The following is a 23,778-nucleotide window of genomic DNA, read 5'->3' as shown; positions in this document are numbered from 1 at the left end:
TTTCATAATTTTGTATTCATTTATGATAATTCTTCTTTTAAACTCTTTTTTAAATATTTTTTTTAATTTTTTATGTATTCCATTTTTTCCCCTTTTCAAAGCGCTCACGGTTTGTGGAAACTTTATTCGTAAATTTTATGTTAACATGTTTTACGTTCCAAATTGACCCGACAACTGGAACTCCATGACTGAATTGTTATTAACTAGATATTTTTATTTTAACCGCCGTCATCAGCTCCAATAATCTTAGAGTCTGTCTGTCTGTTAGCTATGACATTAGCGAACAGCGACGACACCATGAAAGAAAAGTCCTTTAGTTTCGGAGAGCTTGAAATAGACTGCAACTATGACGCTTTTGCGAAAAAAAACGAATGAAAATTTACTTTCTGTGAAAAACAAGAAAGCTTTTAAAACATTACTCTCCTCTCATCGTTGTCATTATCATTATTATCACCATCGTCGTTGCCATCGTCATTATTATTATTATTATTATTATTATTATTAACGTACTAATAATTTTTACACGCACTTTTCCAAAGTTCCATATTCCAGCAGGTGTTTTCAAAAGGTTTAATGTTCCAGTTTTCTCTTCTTATGCCTATTACTTTGTTTAACTTTTCTTCTTTCAATACCATTAATATACAACAACGTAGTTGAGTGCCAAGTCGGTTATATTTTTGTCTCCTTTTTCTTTTGCTCTCATATTCTTGTTATCATTCGTTTTGTTGTGTTTCTTTTTTTTTTTATAAAACTCAGGAGAAGAATGTGGGTGAAAGCTTTATTTTATGTTGCGCTTGAAGATGCGCAGAACCATTTCTTTTCCTCTCTCTCTCTCTCTCACTCTCTCTTTCACTGTGAGCTCGAAGAGTAACAAAATCCCTATTGGTGCTCTTGTCCTTGATTTTTATTACTTTTAATTCTTATTTTTCTTGCAGTTGGCAGCGGCCAAGTTTGCCGGTTTATATTTTAATGTTTATTAAATTTATGGCTTTTCCTTACTTTACGTAAATTTAATGTTCAGGTACATGTGTACGTACGCTTTTTACATGCATTGTTGCTTTTTAGTGATTTCTATATTGAAATATAAAAAAAAGGAATTGTAAAGTGAAAAAATTAATGTAATTCGAGACTCACTAATGCGAGGGTAATTCCTTCTTTTTAGCCTACGTAATATAAAATAGTTTGACAGACCTATGAAATATTGCTTGACCCTGGTGTCTTTCATTTTTCCCTTATGGCCTTTCAGTTTTTGAAGCAAATGGCCGTAATCTGCAGCATTTTCTTATCCGAAAAAAGCGCTGATTATTTCTCAATCAGATGCGCCTCACAAGCGCTTCCGAAATGAAGTGAAATTAATAGTTCAAAAATCACAAAAAAGAAATGAAAAGCTAAAAAAAAATATGTACATCAGTAAATGGATAAGAAAACGAAATGGAATGAAAATTGTAAAAACAAATAAACAACTCACATTCACGTCACATTAAAACGAATCTTGAATGGCTCTTTTATTTGGTATAGATTGACGAAAAGTTTTCATCAGTATTCAACGTTTTTGTCTTTTCTAAAAAGTGACCCATCTTAAGCCCGTTCGGGTCTTTGCTTCAAATTTGTCTACTTCAAATTTGGAAACGATCCTCAAACATAAATATGTATGCAACACCCAGAAGAACTTGAGGTAGATCCACCTTTTATTATACCGATTTGAATTATATTAAAATTAACTTGTGAACCAATCTCAGCTTGTGTGTGGTTTTGATAAAGTATTGTTGCTAATGTGTTTTGGCCCACGGACGAATCTGAATGAAATGCTTCGGATCCGACCGCTTTTTCGACCACTTCCCGTACAACGCCTCATTTTGAAAAGTCGTTGTATGAGTACGTGTGGTGTGTGGCGAGCCGTTGCATACTACAGTGTTTTTATTTCTTTTTTATAAGCGTTTGTTTTTACAAATTCTTGTTTATCAGGACTAAAAGATTACAAAATGTTCACCTAAAATATGTTAAATTATTGACTGAGAGCCTTCTATGTGCAAAGAGTAGTCAGAAATCATTGAGAGGAAGTGGTCTGCGCAAATTTATAAGAAAAATCACTTGTAGAATGCATTGAGAGGCTGTGTTCCGCGCAGTCACGTCAAGTACAATTATGTAATGGCATTTGTTTGTGTACAAGAATTATTAGAAAGTAGAAAGAAAATTGAGTATGCGGGATGCGTCCTACTCCACAGAAGAAAACTTGACTCTATAAGCAGGATTTCAAAAGCACATTCTACTAACGACTTTCCTGGAATATATATTGCGCAAATGATATGAATGTTGTTTAAAATGTATACCATATGTTTTACTCAACGTTGTTGTCAGAGAAAAAACGCTGCAAACTGTACGTGTGATGACTAAACTCGTTTGAATGTAGTTGAACTTCGAATTTGGTAACTTGAGAGAGTAATTAAACGAGCGAACTTCGAATTTGGTAACTTGACAGAGTAATTAAATGAGTGAACTTCGAAACAGATGCAATTAAATATTGTCGGGAATAAGTATACGACAACTGATGTTGATGTTTTGATATTGTAATGTATGCAGGTAGATGTATCGCTGTCGGTTTTAAAAAAACCTGGTGCATTTGTGTAAATACTTCACAAGAAGCAGACTTTATTGGCTAATAGTTCTATAAATTTTTCGTTGGCATGAAAAAAATTCAAATGAGCTAGGCACAGTAACGCTATCTAATTTCCTCAAAAACTTATATAGAAATGGATGAAATTACTTTGTGTGCTAAAGTAATAAAATTCGAAGTTCGCTATCATGCAACTAGCAACTCATTGCTCCATTTTTAAAAAGAAAGTGCGATATAATTTTTCTTTTTTTTAAGAATTTTTTGTTACCGGTTGGAAACGAGCAATTGTATAGACGTGCAATTTGGAATATTGCATTTTAATAATATTTTGTTGTTTCGTTAAGTGACATACAAGTGTTGTCAAATCTGCATTCGCGCCGAAGATCATAGATATATTTCAAAGAAAAGTGCTAAAGATAACGAACGGATTGTAACTAACGATTGAAAACCGGACATTGCATTCATTTTGCCCATCCGTTTGCAACATGTGAATATGTGTGCGTTTGAAGTACATATATTTTTGATCAGTATCAAATTCTAAATTGATTTAAGGCCGTCCGTTTGTGGTGAAATTTTGGCAGAAACATTCGAAGCGATGGCACACAGATTAATATTGAAAATGGGTATAAATCGGTCAAAGGACTCATCCACAATACAACATAAAGCGAGAAAACCTCCGTTTTTAAAAATAACAGTTTCGTTATTCGCTCGTTACTTATAAAGTGCAACCCATACAACGGTAAAAATTTGCTAAGAGAGGAGTGGCTTATGTACGCTGCATCATATCCAAACAAATTCAAAATCGTTTTTTCAATTATTCTCAATTGTCAACAAATGCAGACTCGCTTTTTCAATTATTCTTAGATGTTACCAATGATTACAATATGACATCAATTGTATATTAACTCTTGCAGGGGCCTGGAGGTTCGCCGTATCACGTCTATCCTACTAACAACATCCAAGCAATGCGCGTATTTCAAACATCAACACCTAACCGTCACTTGCCATCATCATCTAGATTCGCTTTGGTTTATTTAAAAAATGCACAAAAATGAAATAGTTTTTAAGTACATTTACGGAAAAGAATCTTCTTATAGGATACATCACCTTTGCCGATCCTCAAAACTAACCCAACTCAAACGCCGCGCATTATGGCTAATATGTCACGGCTTTCCTCAATTCAAGAGACATCGTTTTCAAATCAAATTGATACGAATGCTGTAGTTCATTCAAAACCTGTTCCCAACAGCCAGCGAGAATCATATACGATTGCTTTTGAAAAGGTGAGTACAAGTTAATGGGTTAATTCATTCAATAATTCACTTTTTTTTTCACTTTACAAGTTGAAAAATATCCGCTTACCATGCCTGGACCGTTTATTACCCCGCCAGCAAAACGGCATTTCATAGTAAGCAGTCAAATTGCTGTCAGTTAACACATCACTACTGTTATTGTCAGCAGGAACACAAAAAGTCCACAATAATCTCCTAGTTTGAATTTTGAATGAAATATTGGACTATTTTGCCATTTAATTGTCTCTGCTTATAAGAATACAATATATCGCTAAACACTTTCTAGATTTTTTCAGTCGCTTTTTTTTCATTACATTTTATTATTAATGTGATAATTCATATACAGTGAATCAAATTTTAGTCTAAACAATACCAAGTGTGGTTCTTAAAATGGATCCGAATGTGCTTATAGTTTTGATCTGTTTCGTCGCCGTTTTTAATGAAAGACCTTGTATATTATTTGTGGGTCTAGAACAGGAAAAATGTACGCTCTTGTCTATCACAATAGACATCGCCTGCTATGTTATGAAATTTTTAAAAGAATAAACGCGTCCGACCCGTCAGCAACCAAAGGAAACCATCTCCTATCAAACCATTGTAATTGACAGCATAAGGAATCGTCACGTTTTCACTTTTTATCCAGATGTTTGTATAATAAATAATAAATCAATAAAAAACTCTTTTTCGTTCGCTTTTCCAAAAAAAAAGTCCAGCACTCGCCGTCATGTTATGTTAATTGTAAGAAATAACGTATTAAAAAGCGATTTGCTTACAATTAGATCAGCATGCAGCTAATAAATATCGGCATAAATGTTAAAAAATTTTATCGTAAATTGCGTACTTGGATGTCGCTAACCAACATACTTAGATATGTACAGAGAATTATGCGTTGTCTTCGAAATTGATTGATCTTTCAGTTCCATGTTCTCATTAAGTGCCCGAATAGACAAATAGTAGGAGTACACCTTAACTACGATAGCAAACTCTTTCATTAATGTTACCAAATTCCGACTCGATTTTTCAATGCAATAAGCGATTGTAAAGAAATACAGACTGACTTTTTCAATTATTCTCAATTGTAAACAAATGCAGGCTAACTTTTTCAATATTTGCTCAGATGTTACCAAATTTTGGGTCCGCTCACTTAATTGCTCTCGGATGATACCAAATTTTGGGTTCGCGCATTACATTACTCTTAAATGTTACCAAATTTTGGACTCGCTCATTTAATTAGTCTTAGATGTTACCAAATTTTGGGACAGTTCATTTAATTACTCTCAGATGTTACCAAATTCAATTGCAACTCTGATTAATCAACAAGTGGGTCAGATCGTGGTCTGATTTTGGCTTATCGTGCTTTCTAGCTAATCGTGTTTTCACGAATGTTGAACTTTATCTCGCCGTCAAAATTGATTTATGCTAGTCGTTTTGGTACGATAGGTAAGACACTTTATCATTAACGTTGTGGACGTTCAAAACATTGCTCCAGCAAACGATTGAATACCCTCTAGCTTAAGGCTTACGCGAAGAATTATGGAAGCAATTTTCTTTTGGTTTATGCTTATAAGCGAAGCATACTTTACGTTGTTTGTAGTTGCGGCTCACTGAAATGCTTATGAGAAATTAACACTAATACGTTTTTGCAATAACCTTCTATTTACTCCATTTCTGATGTGTGTTGTCAAGATCTTTGTTTGTATATAAATAATTTTATAAAAAACTGTCTTAGGCTTAGAAAGCACATATATTACAAATCATTCTTGCTCCAAAAACTTAGGATGTAACAAACAATATTTGGCCATCTAAGAGTGGCCTTTACAAGTTTCATAGTGTCTTTCCTAAAGGCATTCTATTATTTTTTGTAATGAAGTCAAAGCTATACTTATTCTATTATCAGATTGGAAATACTTAAATAGCAAAAAAGAGGTTTTTTATTCCGAAAACTTTATGTATTACAGCAGGATTTGAGCTGTTTAACTCCGCGGCATGAATGGAAGATAAGTTACAAGAATGATTAAATTCTGCGCTGTCTGTGTTCTGGTAAGCTTCTTAGCTGGATTGGGTTGATCATGTCGGAGCTCGGTTGTCAGACACCTAAGGTAACCTTGCCCTCTAATTTAAACGAACTTAGAATAGATTAAATTTTCCTTACAGTGGAACTTTATTCATAAACCTAACACTTAGAATATAACAAAGACATTTCAAATGGTATGATAATAAAAGAAGATCGGTTAATCTAATTTTTTTTTTTTTTTTTTTGACTAAACGGATGGTTTTATAAGTTCAAGAACAATAAAAAAACAGTATAAAAGAAAATAATTTATATATGTACATGTATAGATTTTTCATCCAAAATTTATCAAAAAAAATACAAAAAAAAAACAAATGTCGATGATGATCGTAGTTTGCCGACAAAGAACTAAATACTGCTGCGGTGTATTGTTGTTTCCCGCATTTGATGTTGACATGTTTACACTCCCAGCATAGCATTAATTCTGATTGAGTGTTGAATGGCGTATTCTAAATAACGTTGTTTGCTTTACTAATTAATTATAGTAAACCGATTTTCCAACATATAATAGAAGAACGCTTATTTTCAGCCAGTTGTGCTGCTAAATTTATGCCAATTAATTTCGATCCTTCCTTTCTATTACGTGAATAATGGTTCAATGTTCTTTATGGTGTCAGATTAAAACGAATATCAACAATATAACAATTCGCTTCTATTATACATAAAAGTGTATATTCAGGTACATATTTACTTACATATAAGTTAAATAAGTTTTTAAGTTTTTTGGGTTTATCCGGTTTATCCTTTTTGGTTAATTAATTAAAACATAATCTTTTCATTCTTTATCTTATTTAACAAATTTTATTTTTTAGGAACTTTGGTGTTACGGCTGCTGTTTGGTGAAAGACTAATTTTTCTTAACAGACTATCTTAGAGGAAACCTCGGGTTATCCAATTATCGACAGCCAGCACTTATGTTTATAGTAGGGTGCAATAAGATATTGGTGAGAAATGTTTATAGTGCTTCATATGAAACTCATTGTTTGAGAAACTTTATGTTTCTTTACTTTACTTATAAGGGTGATTTTTGAACTTGTGATTTTTATTAGGATGGTCTCTAACTGTGAGGATGTGAGAAAAATAGAACTGCATACCTGCGTTGCATATATTGCATGCTCTTACATTCCTCCACCATTATTGTAGTTTACTTAGAGCACTTGGCTCTGATAAAAAATATTACTTCTCGTCTCAAATAAAGTGATAAGTCAGTATTGCTAGATGACTTAAATTTGCCTAATTTTCATGGGTTTTTAATGATGATCTTGGATGCTATATTCACTTTTCTTATCCATTAATTTATGAAGATTTCTTCGATGGTGTCCATGGATTCGGTTTGTCAACTTAGCAACATTTTTAATGAGAATAATAAATTGCTTGACTTAGTTTTTTGCAGGGATACCGATATATCTGTACATCGAGCAGAGCCCTTTGTTCCGCCGGAAGATAGGCATCACCCTTCCTTGCTGCCGGCAGTAAATTGTCTACCTGGCAATGGACCATGTAACCAAGTTATTAATGTTTATTTGCCAAAACGAATTACATTAAGCTTAGAAACTTGCTGGGTGGCATTCACTTGGACTTGCGTTCCCAAGATATTGATGATTCCATATCTTTTATTTACAGTCAGCTTTTTCCGTAATTTCCGTCTCGGTACCGTTTAAGGCTTGCCACGCGTCAAAGTCTCCTGTTTGGTATACCAAGCATTTACGGTCCGCAATAAAAAAAGTAGGCTATTTAAGAAATTCGGTTTAAAAAAATGTTGCTCTCCATCGGTTTGGAAGAGTAACTTTATTTTACCTTTTATAAAAGTGGTTCTTGAAAACTTATTGAGAATTATAGAAGAGTTGACAAACTTAGTGCACTGACCAAACTATTTGAACCACTGGTAACAAAGAGGGTTACTTCGGTTTCAATTATATCGCACTGTCAGGTTTTTAAAAAAGAAGATCGACGGCTATTAATTTTCGGACTTTTGTAATCCAATTTACAAGGCATTTTCCGGTCATAAACATAGTCCATGAATTAGATCGCCTTGGTTTTTCGAACAATATGACTGCCTGGTTCTGCAGCTATCCCTCTTGTCACATCCAACAGGTGGTGTTGAATTCTTGTCAATCCAGAGTAATTGTCGTCTTTTCTGGTGTTCCTCAGGGCAGTCATCTTGACCCGCTTTTATTTATTTCATACGTGAATGGCCTTCCAGAGTGCATTTAACATTCCCGTGTTTGCAGACAACGTTAAACTGTCCCTCTGTTTAGCTCAACAGATGGTACTAAACTTCAGATATTGAGAACCGGTGCTCATGGTGTATGGTGCTGAATTCAAAAAAGTAAGAAGCCATACATGTTGTAAGACGTTGCCCTTATATGAGCGTATTGAAAATTACATCCTGGAAAATATATGAAATTACAAAGACTTAGGAGTTGTTTTTGATTCGAAACTCATGTTTGAGAGTCATATAGAGGTGTCAGTTACTAAAGCTGGATCATTTTAGGATTTATAAAAAAATGGTGCGAAGAGTTTAAAGACTCGTACCTTAGCAAGTGCTTGTATACTTCTTTAGTTAGAACAAAAAACAGAGCAAGGAAGACCGAACTGCCTGTGGATCAGGCACCACTTCGCAGAAATCAGAGGCGCAGGAAGGTTAAAGGAAGCGTCTCCAAGGTTGCCTTTGAACACTCTCATAGCTGAAGAAATAAGAATTAAAACTGCCAAGTCAGGAACCTTACAAGTAGCTATATATTATATATATAGTTACATTATATTTCAGTTCTGTATATTTGCCTTCACCACATGACATAGATATCATCTATCATCTATTTTAACAATGTTATGCAAGGCATCGTATATGACATACATATTCAGGTCATCCTTATAAAAACTAATTCTTAACTTTTCATCTTAATATCTTCGGAACTTATGTTCGCCTCTAATACTTTAATGCTAATAATATCGTATAGTGTTTATCTTACCTTTTCTGCTTGCTTTTCTAAAATATATTCACTTTGCAAATACTTCAAACGTGAAACGTAAGCAAACGTTTTTCTACTAAAGCTCTTAACTTTGCTGTACTTTGATGATCTTCTCATACAATTATATAATTTAAGTCTTTTAGCGTTAAGAGTGTTGCTTAATATGTCTGAATGTGAGTAGCCAGAAGCGAATAAACAAACAATTAAAAGCCTAGACATAGTCTTGATTCAAGATTCCTGGGTAAATGCGGACACCACTGTAGCCCTGTGCAAAAAAAATTGTAAATTGATTTACAATGCCCAGCACTATCGGCCAAAGGCTTCCTTGCTTATCATAAATAACATAACCTTCTTCCGACATTCAAAGTTCATAATGGCGGATATGGTGAGGATGTGGGTGTTACTGCCATTCCCTGACGGGAATCGTCTCGTTATTATCGATTCCATGATACCTTCTGGACCGGGATTGCCTAATTTTCTCTGACGTCAACGCTTACCACTCAGTTTGGCACAGCTCTAACGACAAATCAGGAGCTGCTTTCTATTTTGGAGTGCTTTTTCATAAGCAAAATCCTCATTTTAAATCGAGACAGGAAACCAAATTTTAAAAATATAATCTACGAGAGAACGTTATGTTTGAACCTAAGCAGTATCAACCCAAGTTCCTATATATATATTTATGAGATGTGTCCAGCGAAGTCTGTTTATCGTACCCTTAGCATTTGAGGTTCGACGATTGGGTTGGATACAAAACAACCTTCACCAGATATGGTGGAGACAGTACTACAAAAGTATATAAGTTTTCCAGAAGCGGCGCGTCTCTTAGTTGTCTCCATTGACATATAGGGGGCTTTTGGTAACACGTCGTAGAGGGCTATTGAGAAAACTATGGAAAATAGAAATATTCCGAACATTCCGCGACGCAAACGTCTTATCAAATCCCGTGTGAATGCGCAGCCATGTCCAGAATCAAATGTTTGGCGACGATTTCATAACGCTGAAGACTGTGTGTTGCTCTCAACTTAAGAAGGTGACGAAATTCATGACAATCCTAAAGCTGGTGGTTCGGAGACGTGCGCGAATACAATAGATCTGTTTCCGATTTTCCCGCTACATTTCTATGCAATGCAAAAGAAATTTACAATAACTCTGCCTTAGTCTAGTAATTTTTAAATTATAATTACCCCTACATACATATAATAAGTTAAGTTTAAGCACTGACATACTTTTTTACTGACACCCATTTCAAACAAAATATGTTTTCTTTAATTTTAGAAACAATTTATTAAAAACCAACAAACCTAGGCATCAGCTAGTTATCTAAACCAAAATAATAAACATCGTTTTCCTTTTTCTGTTTGTATCATTTTCTTTTGAAATTTTGTATGGAACATACAAACAAAACAGTTGATTGATACATCGATTATGATCTATTAAATATGAAGGCAGTAAGCGTTTCAGATCAACTTTTATGAAAACCTAAACGCCTGAGTAACTTTCAAAAGATATGTAAAGAAAACTTTTAAACAATGAACGCGCATAACACGCTCTTAAACATTTTGTTCGTTTCTTTTTACATAGCTTGCACTGGAAATATTAAAGGGAACGGTAAAATCTACTTTTAAAATTCAATAATTCAAATTTTATGCGTTGCCCAATTTAAGAAAATAGAATTAGATCCTATTTTAAAGCAGTCGTTAATACCAACAGAAAAACTTGACAATATGAAAAATGCTTCGTTTTCAATTTTTAGTTTATTAATTATTTAATAAACCGTAAATGCTTTATGAATAATTGGTCACACTTTCATTTACTGCTACGGATAAAAGGTCAAAACAAATTTTTGCTTCCTTTTTAATAACTTTACTAAAAAAATTAAAATATCTGTAAAATAAAACAAATGAAAAAGCCAAGGCTAGAACTAAGTTCAAGTTTCTATTATTTGTAGTTAATTTGTAGAGAGAAATAAAATTCAATATTTATTAAATGAGGAAATGTTACTTTGAAAAATATAAGCATTTTTTCTACTTTTCACCTATTAGGAGGGTAAGAAATAACAATCCTTTCCTAACAAATACAATCCTTACAATCCTTTGCATACATTATTCCTTTAGTTTAGCTCAACATTGAAATCTCGATTTATAAATTCATACCGCTTGAAGAATTAATTTTGAAAACACTTTATAAACTTATTTTCATTGTGATGCATCACATTAAATATAAATGATTATTAATTAAAGTTGCATGCAATGATATCAGCCCTTCAACCATCGTTCGTTAATGTACGCTGTGTAAGACAAACGTACACCAATACGGACTTTTGATGCATAAAATACGGGATTATAGTTATTACAACGGGTAATATGCATTTCAATAATTTTAAACAGACACACAAGAAAAAACTTACTTGCATACAGGTTTTTCTCCACTTCGTTTCGGTATAGTATTGAAGCATAATTAAATTTAATATTACAAGCTTCTTTTGTACAAGCGGAAAACAATACCAACACCAATACAATTTACATGGTCGCACGCTGATCGTCATCAAACCACTCAGTGATCAAAATCCCAGGTGCCTTAATGCAGTTAAATAAAAATAATGAAAAAATGAATTCGATAAACTGGATGGCGAAAATAGGTATTTAAAAAAGAAGTGCAGCGAATAAATGAAATGATGGAAACTTTCGCACTGAAAATATAAAAATAGTGTTTTTTGTTATTCACTCCCATATTATGATTTTAATTGTCACTAACACTCAACTCATTTGAATTTTTTCCGGTTTTCGCGTTATTAACAGAAACCAGAGACTTTAATTATGATATACAAACTTACCCATTTAGTTATTTTCGTTTCTGTGAAACTGAGAGTCTTTATCTTTATTCAATGGAATCTTATTCATCCGGAATGCGATCATTTCCGATACACATCGCCTTAACTGCTAATTTTATTTCAAAAATAGTTAGTTTACTGCAGACGAAATACTGATTAGTGCAAAAACTATTATTCATTTATAAGCTGAACAAGAATACTTATGGTTGAAATTAAAAATTATTCCAAATTTCAGATTAATACTGCATTTTATACATCGTGTTCCATTTTTGAAACTACAAGCGGATTGTTATGAGATGAATACGACCGTTTTTCTTCCTAATCTATAATAAGGAAGCTTCGAATTTTCCCCAGTTTTCGGAGAGCGAAACGTGCTTGATAGATAGACGTACTGATGATTCAATGCCTGATAGTGACGTGCGCTGTTGGACAGATGATGAGTGGGTAGACGGGTGAATTGAGAGAGAAAGAAGCACATGAATTAAGTGCGAAGTGGAGAAAGAGGCTATCGGATACAAATAAAAATAAGTTTCTTACGCCACTGTATGAAGGTTTTCCTATTCGCAACAATGGTGAAAAATGATGTCCAAGCCGTATATAACTTTATAAAGGTTTCGAATTTCAACTATCCAAGATTGCTTATTTTACCATTTACGCCCATAAATGAAAATGTTCTACTTTAAAAGCAACAGCTTTTTGCGAATGTTGATCTTCGGGAAGTTCAAATAAATTCATCTGCTCATGATTGTTGAATTAGTCCCTGCCGAAGCTTATGAAATCAATCGCCTTAAAGTATTAACCAATGAACCATTTCCTTGTTTGAAATATAAAATACTTCTCTTGTTTTAATACAACTAGTTCTCAAAAAGATACCGGAATAGTTGACCATAAAATCCTGCATGTGTATTGACATCACGATATGAATAGACCAACGGAGAGTCTTCCAAAAAAAATATATAGTTTTATTGTTTTCACGACGAATCTAAAGTTAACCATTTTCTTTACTTCTTCGTACAATGGATGTTTGTAGAATGAAATTGACAGGATCTTATAGCATTTCACATGATCTTAGAATAGTAGGACCTCACAAGATCAAGATGGTAGAAGACTAGTAGCAATTTGACATAGTATTAATTCTGACTAATAAAGGATTGTTATATAAGATGTTAATGTATGTTTATTTTATCATACATAGATTGTAGATAGTCTGGCACGAACAGACTGACACGAATGACCAGAAGAATCGGGCAAAGCCATTGAAATAATAATTAAAGGTGTTCTTGAGTAATAAAAAAAGTAGATGTTGCATTCTTTTCATTTACTCTTTAATGGGGTTATTTAGTATGCTGTTCGGTCTTCTTGAAGTGGGTCATACATTGTTTCTTTTTATTTCAAATATTGTTTACTTTCTATTTGTGGCACACTTCTAGTCCATGCACATATGCAATAGTATGTGGTCACACTACAGCGTATATCACGCTGTTCTTGTGCAATTGTTGGATAACTTCCTCCGTTTCGCAGGTTCTGCTTGCAATTGACGGTATACATACTCACTTTGTTAACTTAAGTTTATTTAATACAATATGTAGATTTCAATATCCTTTGCGCATAAGTCGCTATTTTATTAAACTTTAACAATGTTTTTAACCATTTCAGGAATTTTTTGTTAAATAGCTTAGTTCGCCCTCTCTACACTAATATTTATTTTCTCAGTTTTTTTACACACCAAAGAGGGGATATATTCCTTTCGCCGAAACGTTTGCAACACCAAGAAGGAAGCTTCAGAGACACTATAAAGTATATATTGTTGGTCAACGTCAAATTCTGAATTGATTTAAACATATCCGTCTGTCTGATATGTCTTTGTAAAACAAAAAAGTAGCGATCGTTTTCATATTTGGCAGAATGATTAAAAGTTCTTGTACGCAGGTTGATATTGAAATTAGGCCAAATTCACCAATACACACGACCATACGAGACCACTTCAGTTTTCAAAAATAAAAATAAATATTTTTTCTTTGTTACTTATAACAGATGCAACGATAAAACCTTGCATTTTCAATCCATGAGCGGTCCTTCAAAACATGTACAAAAATTGAAAAAATTGACCACGCCCACACAAAGTTACACGTGATCAAATTTTTACTTTCTTACTTTGGATAAACAGAAAACAGAATGTTGAAAATTATTCTCTACATTTCTCGCGTGAAGATACACTATCTGCATAAAAATATGTTAATTCTAAAATAAAATATGACAAAACGTGCAGGATTCACTTTTTCTTAGCAGTATAATCGCTTAGATATCAAATAAAAGGGCTTGGAGAACACAATACGACAAATTGAGTGTGTTAATTCTAAATTAAATATAAATAAGATTAATTTTCTCTTCGCAACCCGTCGATGAGGATTTTAAATAAGCGGACTTGGGAAGCGCACGTAGATATGAGATGGTATATTGCCGGTAAGCTATAAAAGGCCAACGAGCCAAGCCTACACAATATTATAGAGTATTGAAACTTAGGCTTCTCTAGGATAAATGTGGTGGTAAAAAATACTCGCGCGACGGGCTTTTATTTGCAATGTTTGTAGACATAAACTCATTTACATCTCGTAACGCCAATAATATTTAAATTTTTTCTTAACACTGGCTATAATTATTTACACTGAACTTTCTGGGGAAAGAATATAAAAATCCAAATGGTTTCGTTTAACCTGAACTTTTTTTTCGAAATTTGATAGTTTATAAGAAAAAAATGCAAATGTATTTCAATTTTTTTATTTTTTACCTGAAGGTGGACCTACGTACACAAATTGATGGCAACTGAACGCTCTTTCCAAAAAAAATTCAATTTACATTCCATATGAGAACTATCATTATAACGAACTATTTTTATACCGTTCACAAATTGCGGGACAAAGTTATATTAAATTAACGCGGCAATATGTAAAACCCAGAAGGACTTGAGATAGACCCACTTTTTATTATTCTAAGCTTCTCTGCCCATTTGTATACCTTGTTATCTTATGCCCAGCTAAAAGGCCTTTCTTTTTGAAATATTTTGATGACGGTATACTAACGAGTTTCGGTCCAGGAACGAACACTGCTGAACCACTTTTTCGATCACTTCGTATCTAACGCCTTATACTGAAGTGTCGTTATTTGAATAACTACTTTCTAGAGTATGTAATGGTCGGCCGTTATTAATTATAATGTTTTTACTTATTGTTTCTAGTTTTGTATCAATTTAATAAAAGGTGTCACAAAATGATTTCGATGTAAAGAGATGAGTGAGTCAAACTTTGGGAAGGTTACTTCAGCAAGAGCATGTCTCTTAGGAGCCAACCTGTCTCTTGCTACAAAATAAATTGAGTGCTTTTGTTATATTTTAAAGTCAAGTTATCAGTGTTATTACGTGATTTGTGAGGGATTCAAATGCTTATAGCCAAAGAACACGAATTAGTGATCTAGGCATGCTTCATAAAAACAGATATATAGCTGGCCCGTTCCTCGTAAGTAAAGGAAATTTTCTATTTATTTTTCAATCTACAATATTCTGGATTAACACTTAATAGTAGACTTTTTAGCACGTAATTAAAATCAAATGATGACCATATGATGATGGTGTATGCACGTCGCACGTAATACAAATAATGGCGTAATAACTTTACGGAAAAGTTCAACTACAGTGAACAAAATGTCTATTTTATTAGAAAGGAAAAAGAAACAAATTGAAGAAATTCAGTTCAATTTAATATAGCATTTTCAAAAGATGTAGCGACTTTTCAGATGTAGTGCGTGGTCGAGGACCAGTAACGTGGCTCTTTTGTGAGTAGACGTAGTGTCTTGAAAGTAGATTGGACAGAATAAAAACTTATTTATTCTTCTAAAAAGAATGTAATATACGGGAAATGAGTTATTTATCAAAGAATTCAATGTAGGAAAAGAAAACATACCAATAAGTGACATTTTTACCACATATTATTGCAATGCCGATTGCTTTGAACTGGTTTAATTATTCCTCATAAATTACTGCTTTCTTTTAAATTAACTTTTTCTTACACATTCAATTTAACACAACAATTTAAATTTCCCTCTCTTATGAATGTAAACTCCTTATTTATAATTTTTGTTATATTATTAACAGAACATTAATACATATGTCTTTATGTCGTATGTGCTTGATAGATCTTCGCTTATTTAATTAAATAACTCTACTGACGTTTGTTTGCAATTTGTTTTTCTTTTTTTTTTTGCATATTTAATACAGACTCTGTCTAAAGAAATAATAAGCAAAAGTTATAGGGAAAAAATAAACGAAGTTTATTTTCCCCCAATGGAAACAATGTAACAGCACAGTAAATCAAAAAAAACTATATAAATTTGGAAAATCCATTAAAATAATCTAAGGAACGCAAATAAACGAATTTGTAAATTGAAGGTCTATGACGCCTTTTCAATATTTTTGTTCATTGGAGTCATCCACAAAAGGAGGTCAAGGAATTGTCGTAGCCACTCCGTGCGCCAATATAATACTTTTACATTAAGAAGGCCATGTCAAACATAATCTGTGTTGTAAAACGAAGACCAATTAAATTTTATCCTTTTGAAATCTATTTATTATTCCAAATTTGTTTCATCGACTTCACAGTAATCTCCCTCAGATACTTTTGCTAACGTTTTTCCAATCCTCGAAACAGTCGATTTGGGCCAGTTTGGCTTATGTTCTTCGATCTTGGCTCATCTTTTGCGCGAAAATCGCTGGATTGATGGCTTGTGTCCGGATAATAGAACCAATAGTAGTGCATTTTATGGCGGATTGATAACGAGGTATCATTTTCTCACCGCGAAGTTAATGCGATGCGCTTTTTCAAAGAAGTTTAATGCTTTTTCGATCAACCCAGATTTGACGCATTTTACAGTCAAAATGTCTTTTAAAATGTTATTGACTAATCCGTTTGAAATGCCAACCACCGAATCTCTGCTTTTGTGACGTGACTTTCGTTGGTAGAGATTTGTGATCGTCCGGGGCGCTCTCCGTCTTCAACGCATTCTGAGCCTTCTCTGAACTCTTTCCGGCACAGGTGAACATTTATTTTCGGCGAAGTCTGCACAATAAATGTGTTCTGCAAAATCGTAAGTGTTTCCGCACAAGCGTTTCATTTCACAAACAAAATTTAACGCAAGTACTTTGCTCAACAATAGCGCAAATTATAAAAATCAGAAAACCACTACATACATTTATTTAGAATACTTTTATAATTGAGGAACTTTTCTATTTACATCCTACAATATTTTTTGCAAAAGTATATTGGTTGTTTAGAAAATTTATATGAACGTAATTTTAGGCTTGTATTGATTAAATAATTTCATTTTCGCACTTATAGGGACTATTATTCGATTTAGAACAGTTTTACACATTTCACTACAAAAACACCGCGATTTATTGTTAAACCAAATCACTTCTCGAATCACATGCGCCTTGAGTTCCTTCTAACATACTTTTTCTTAATTAACTCAAAACATCTTATCCGAACTAAAACTTTGAGCTTCGACGGGAAGAAAAACCCACTTCGAACTACTACTAGATTTAAAATAAAGCATTAGTTTCGTTTTAATCCAAACATTCTTGGGTAAATAAAAACGAAAATTGAGACATAATTACGGTAAGTCGGATGTATATATTATTATTTTTATTAGATATAAATAAACAAACGGCCGATTAATAGTTCATCCAAAGCTTTACCTAATTTACGAGGCTCTTACAACCAATTTCATGAAGTGACTTAATTGTAATCTTCGAACTTCTTCTATCTATTGATGTACAAGAGGTAGCAATTTGTTTTCTGAAAACGGTACAAGTCATAAGGATAACCCTTTTCCTACCAGTACATAACGCGGCCAATGGCACGAATCAAGTTGTGTAAACCAACCAACTTCGTGGCAAGATGAATTATAACCAGCTCTATATTTGAAATATTAACTGAAATAATGCCAACGAAGTGCTGCCAAATGCTAACATTCTTGTGAATTCTTATGCATTCACTCCTTAATTTCTACAATGAGAGAAAAAAGAAAAGAAGTGAATAAAAGATAATTTAATCACTTGTAACTTTCTGTGCGCACAGTCGATTTTTTCCATTTTTATATGTAAAGAGTTAACTATTTCATAAAGTAATTTTGCAATACTTCAGTCTTCTCTCTTTAGCAATTATAGAGTAATAAGAAAAAACGCAGAAATTTTTGTTAAGAAAATCCATTCTACGCTCCATTGCGCGCTTCTACTCTGACCAGTTTGGCCCCTATAACAACCTGCGTGCAGAAACTTCCAGTGTGACCAGGAGAGTGCCAACAACACACACCACGCAGACACACAGAAAAACAGACGGACAGACATGCCTAAATCAACTCAGAATTTCACGCGGATCAAGAATATATGGACATGATAGGGTTTCTGAAGCTTCCTTCATAAAGTCTGGGGCTTGCTAGCCAAATCTAAGAAATGTTTCGCATGTTCCGTCAAAATCACTCTAATCTGAGAAAAGCATAAAAAAATATATTAGATATAGATATGCGCTTCATGAAAAACTCACATTAAATCTGAAATCCAGCCTAGGATCTAACAATTCTTGTATTAAGACTATGGGAGGTAGTGACCATTTTGAATTGCTCGCGAAAGATGGTGTACAATGCACAAAGCCGGGAAAACAATCCTTAATGAGGGCTCTTTAATTGATAGAGCGTCAATAGATGACCCATTTAAAACCTCAACGGCAACTCAAAGGCTTGGTTCGACAAATTTTGCCATTGACCTTTCCTCCAAACCGCAAACCGATAAAAAGATGACTTAAAGAACCTGTTTCTGTACCCACGTAAAACTCATGATTTTCGATATAATTTGGATTTTTTACATTGCTGGTTGTCCACTTCATTTTAAATGAAGATAATCAGTGGCGTGGGACTAACTTTTGTTTTTGTTTATAGAATGAGCCCAGACATATGTGGCTTATATATCCACAGAAAGTTTATCAACTTGTTCACAACATAAATGCGGTACAACAACTGTTGAGGCATCTTCTGTGTCGCCCATAAATACGCCAGCTTTAACTCGGAAATTAGCTTCGGCAAACGGTAAATTTAAATACAATATACTTATCTTATTGCCAAAACTTTGCTTTCCATTTTAGTGCGGTACTTACTTTAACATACTTTGCTTACTTTAACATAATTCATTAAAGCATGGCTGGTTTCGGCATTGTCCTGAGTTTCAATAAATAGCAGCTTATAACGGAGCAATGTATCCACAATACCCTAATCATACCAAGAAGCCACCACCGACTCCAAACACAAGTAAGAAGTGAAAAAGCAAACAACCCCATCGGGAACTGTTTTTGCAGTTTCTACTAAAAGTTGCCCATAATTTCGTATAACGGCAGTATCTCATATTGCTTTCCGTTTAGAGAATACCATTGCTCGTGAGTTTCCCCCAGTAAAACCCTTTCAGGTATCTTAATTTCACGCCAAGCGATTAATTCATCCATCTTAAAATTGCATTCGTCATATACTTCAACATAAAAGGAATTGACGCCTGCTGGAAGTTGGCTTTGAATAACGCGATTCCAGGGAGGATTTTTGGATTAAGAAGCTTACACGCTGAAGTCCCGCACAAAGCACTATACAAAAGGAATGGATATTTTTCGACGTCTGAAACGTTGCTATCTTCGTTAACATAAGTTGCAATTAATCAATAAATTAAATATATATTTGCAAATTAGAATTTCTTATTACTTTTCTTTCGGCTTTTAAGTACATGGAATTTATACCAATTTTAGAATGCACCTATGTATATAGGTATATAGGTATGTATATAGGTGCATTCTAATGCTGTGTGTATAACATTCATTCCGAGTTTGCGGAATTGAATATATCGCCTACAAATTTGGAAAAGAATTTGGGAGGGATCTAAGCTTTACACAGGATCCGCCCACACGTCTATGGGACAAGGACGTTTATGTTGAAAATAAAAAAAATCAGCTGCGCCCAGTTCAAATTCAAACCATCTGAGAAAATACAAATTCCATACAATTGAGAATATTTGAATAAATTTGTTTAATCAGAAAATAATCCGACAAGTGTTTTGAGAGGCTTGTGTGTATAAGATGTTGGGAAAATGGCACTTTCCATAACCAAAATCATAACCAAAACATTACATATAAAAACGTTTTATTAATAGTACGTATATTTAGCATAGTCTTGGCTTCATTTTGAGTTCTACATACATTATGGAAAAAAACAAAATGGGTAGACTACCTCCATCTTAAAGTGATGGGTATAAAATTAAAAATAAAATAACTTAGGAACACGCAGAAAGTCCAAGAATCAAGGGCCATCTTATGTCTAAGTAAACTTGCCCTAATAGTTTATGGAGTTGTACGAAACGACGAGGGAAGGGTATCGTTTTGATATATCAAACTTAAATAAACCTGCCAAAATAGGATAACATCCCTAGTTACTGCAGATATTGTAAAAGATGACAATTTAAAATTCCGTATGCTTTCCAGAAGTGACGTAATAATGGCTTCAATTCAACGGTCAGTCCAATCGTTCGTCAATTAGCATGCGTAACATGGTTATTTTATTCGTAGTCTCTGATGAAATGTAATCCGATTTCTCCGCAAAATAAATGACATGCGTTTCTTCTTTTGCAGATATCTAGCAATTAAGAACACAAAAAATTTAATTATAAAAATTCATAACTTTTTATTAAATTCTTACAATAAAAAATTCATTATCATTTATTTCAAAAGTTAATACTTTTTGGACTGTTTTTTATTTTTCCCTTCATAAACCCTTTCTTCCTGGAAAGTGTTTTTTATAATCTGTGGTCTGCTATTATTGTTCTTGTTGTTTCTTTTTTTATATCTGTGCAGTGTATGATTGCTTGATTTGCAAATTTTATGCTAAATTTACATTTGCTTCACATTTAAGGCATGCAAGAGTGTGAAAGCGTTTTTAATGAACTCATATTCAACAAAAGACTTTGAAAGTCACTTTATAGCCATCCGTTGGAAAGTAGAAACGCAAACAAACCGAAATGTCATGGCTTTTACGATTACGGTCATAATTTCTATCCGATTCATTGCATAATAGTTTTCTTTTTTTTCTTTTTCTCAATGCACTTTGCGTAGCTATATTTTTCCATATTTTTACCGTTAAACCACAAACACAGTTAATTACTAAAGAGTACATAAAAAATTTTTCAGATAAAAAATTCATCTTTAGAAATTCAACGACAACATATAATTATTTGGTCGGCAATAAAACACAATCGATACTATGAACAAACGAAAAACATAGCTGGAGAAGATCTTTGGACAAACTGGTGATATAAGTAGTTGCTTTTGCAAGTAGAGCATTCTATTAATAAAATAGTAACTTCAAAAGTATTTAGGAAGCATCTATTATCAGAAGTATTCATAGAATTTAGCTTGGTACATTCAAGAGTGAGCAAATATAAAAAAATTGACATATTTTCAATAGCAGCGATTCATGGAACTGTCGCTTAAAACAAAAGTCGCACTTGCTAAAAACACTGCATTGTTTAAATGCCATTCACTTAAGATTATAAATACAACGTGTTGGTCGAACTCGACGAGTCAAGATTGTCGCATCATAAGTATTGTAACGTAGCGGCAACGATATAATTAAGTGTAATGTAGATAAGCGCAATAACAAAACGTTAACGACGGAAAATTCATACTTGAAAAGTGTAAATAAAAATGTGGAACTAAAAATTGATAAAGACAAAAGGCGAAGTAGTTATTTTTATCAGTTCGATACGAACTAAACGCACACAAGGTAGATGCGGAATAGGATAGAAGCATAACATGAACTCGAATTTTAGTAGATTGTTAGAAAATCGAAGTCACTAAAGATTTTTATATGGGAGCACCAAAGATTAATCTGAGTTTTTCATGGGTTGCTCTCACTATCCTACTGCAAGAACTCACTTCACAAGTTACGCGGAATGAGACCACCATTGCCCAAGCTTATGTTTAACCTTAAGTGTACACTACAATAACTACTGATACGTACGGTAATCGAATCAAAACGTGTGAACAAAGTGATCTCAAACTTTCAATTCTAAAAAAATTTCTGAATGTATCAAAATGTTTTCAAAATGTTAGTAACCTACTCTTTGTGATATGAGTTATACTACTTTGTATGAAGTGACCATATAAGTAAGTATGGATTTTGTAAGAATATATAATAAAAATTACTGTAAGTCTGCTCTTGTTGTTATTACTAACAAAATAGGTAGTATTAATTTAAATTGATAGTACAAAATAAATATACCGTAAATGGCTATCGTCTACCCGATTGCATAAATAAATCAATGTACTGATCACACCTTCTTGATATATAATATTTGACGGAGCTTTTATACTTTCAGAATTCATTTCTGAACTTGTTCTAAGGAAGAAGATAGGAAAAATTTGGAACCAACTTCATCTCAACAAAATTTGTAGTTACCAACGACTTTTCCAAGTACGCGTAATGAAATTGATACCACTATTCAAACCGATCGAGAAAGTGTGAGAAAGGTAAGTAGAAAGGTAGTGTACAGCAGCCATATTTACTTTTCACGCTCCTATGGTTCTTTGGAAAGTTTTCGTATCTTAACAAAAGGTGAGTATATAAAACCCCAATTACCAAGGTCTACATTTTAGAATTCATTGCGAACGCGTTACAAATTTAATATCTTTCATACAGTGAATAAAGTTAAAAAGAAAACGGGTTGGTTTGTTCGCCATTCATTCGTTAATTTACTCCGTAACTTCTATCGTACGTTTTGCTACGGCGTGCTAGACCTTCCGGTGATTGTGAACGAAAACTTCAGCACGTACCGTTTCCAAAATGGATGTCAACATTTTAGTAAACAAAATTGAAGGTTAAACGTTTACGTATGGACCTAAATATTAACCTTAATAAATATAAATATATATATATATACAAAAATTGCAGTACGGGCGAGCACCAATTCGTATCGAAAGTTACGCCGATATTTCATTCCACAAATCTCCACAAATATCTTTAAACAACCAGTTGCTGACTGTTAAGGTTGTGTCCGATATTTGCGATCTTCAAATACCGGTCGGATCTGATTCGATCGACATACAGGTTAGTCACGCATTATTCCGACGCATACTTTCGCTCATATTTTTGATTTTTCGAAAAAAGCTCGTTTTGATTTGGGTATTACCCAATTAAAAGTTAAGAATTCCAGGAAGTAATACCTTAAAATTTCCGTACAAATATCAAGGCTGCATATTAGGTGCAAACAAATTACGAAGTCATGTCTTTAGGTAGCGAGCTTATATATGATGTGCATACCCTAAGGCGATTATATATTTAACAAATTCGTTGCACATATTCAAGTGATGAAATAAAATCTTTTTAAATCTCCATTGCATTATTAATTGTTTTTCATTATTTTACATAGGCTTTATTGCATTTTTTTTTTTCACAAAAAAAAATTGCATCAAATAAATTGTATGCATATTTTCATTTTCAACGTTGGAACTTTTAAACCGGAAATTAAAAAGAAAGGTTTTATTGTTTTACTATAAAAACTAAAAAGAAATCAGTATATTACAAATAAAGAAAAGATAACTTTAAAGTGACATAATATTTTTCAAAATTGACATTTAAATTTTTCTTTCAAGATACAAAATTGTTTTCGATGTTATTGCCTAAAATGAAAATTAAATTAAAATATTATAGATAAGCCGTATCTTATTTTTAAGATTTCTTAAGATTTTTCAAATTTTTTATCTTTTTTGAATTTTCAGCGTAAACTTCCTTTAAATTGCTTTATTAGTTAAAACTGTCTGGAATTACACTTCGAAACCACATACACAGCCAAAAACACAGCCCTCCTATAACAAAAAATTTATATTTTTAGATGAAACCGCAAACAAAACTATGCTTTCAAAGTC

At 33.1% G+C, this 23,778-nt stretch overlaps 1 long non-coding RNA gene across 1 annotated transcript; it reads left to right on the top strand.

Moving 5' to 3' along the window:
• Nucleotides 1-21,579: 21,579 nt before the first annotated feature.
• On the top strand, nt 21,580-22,771 carry LOC119642991. The gene is made up of 3 exons (XR_005248186.1): nt 21,580-22,020; nt 22,233-22,468; nt 22,553-22,771. It is a non-coding gene; the product is annotated as an uncharacterized LOC119642991 (long non-coding RNA).
• The last annotated feature ends 1,007 nt before the right edge of the window (nt 22,772-23,778 follow it).

This window comes from Glossina fuscipes, unplaced genomic scaffold, assembly GCF_014805625.2.
Source record: "Glossina fuscipes isolate IAEA_lab_2018 unplaced genomic scaffold, Yale_Gfus_2 303, whole genome shotgun sequence".
Lineage (NCBI taxonomy): Eukaryota > Metazoa > Arthropoda > Insecta > Diptera > Glossinidae > Glossina > Glossina fuscipes.
This window is presented reverse-complemented; position numbering and strand designations above follow the sequence as displayed.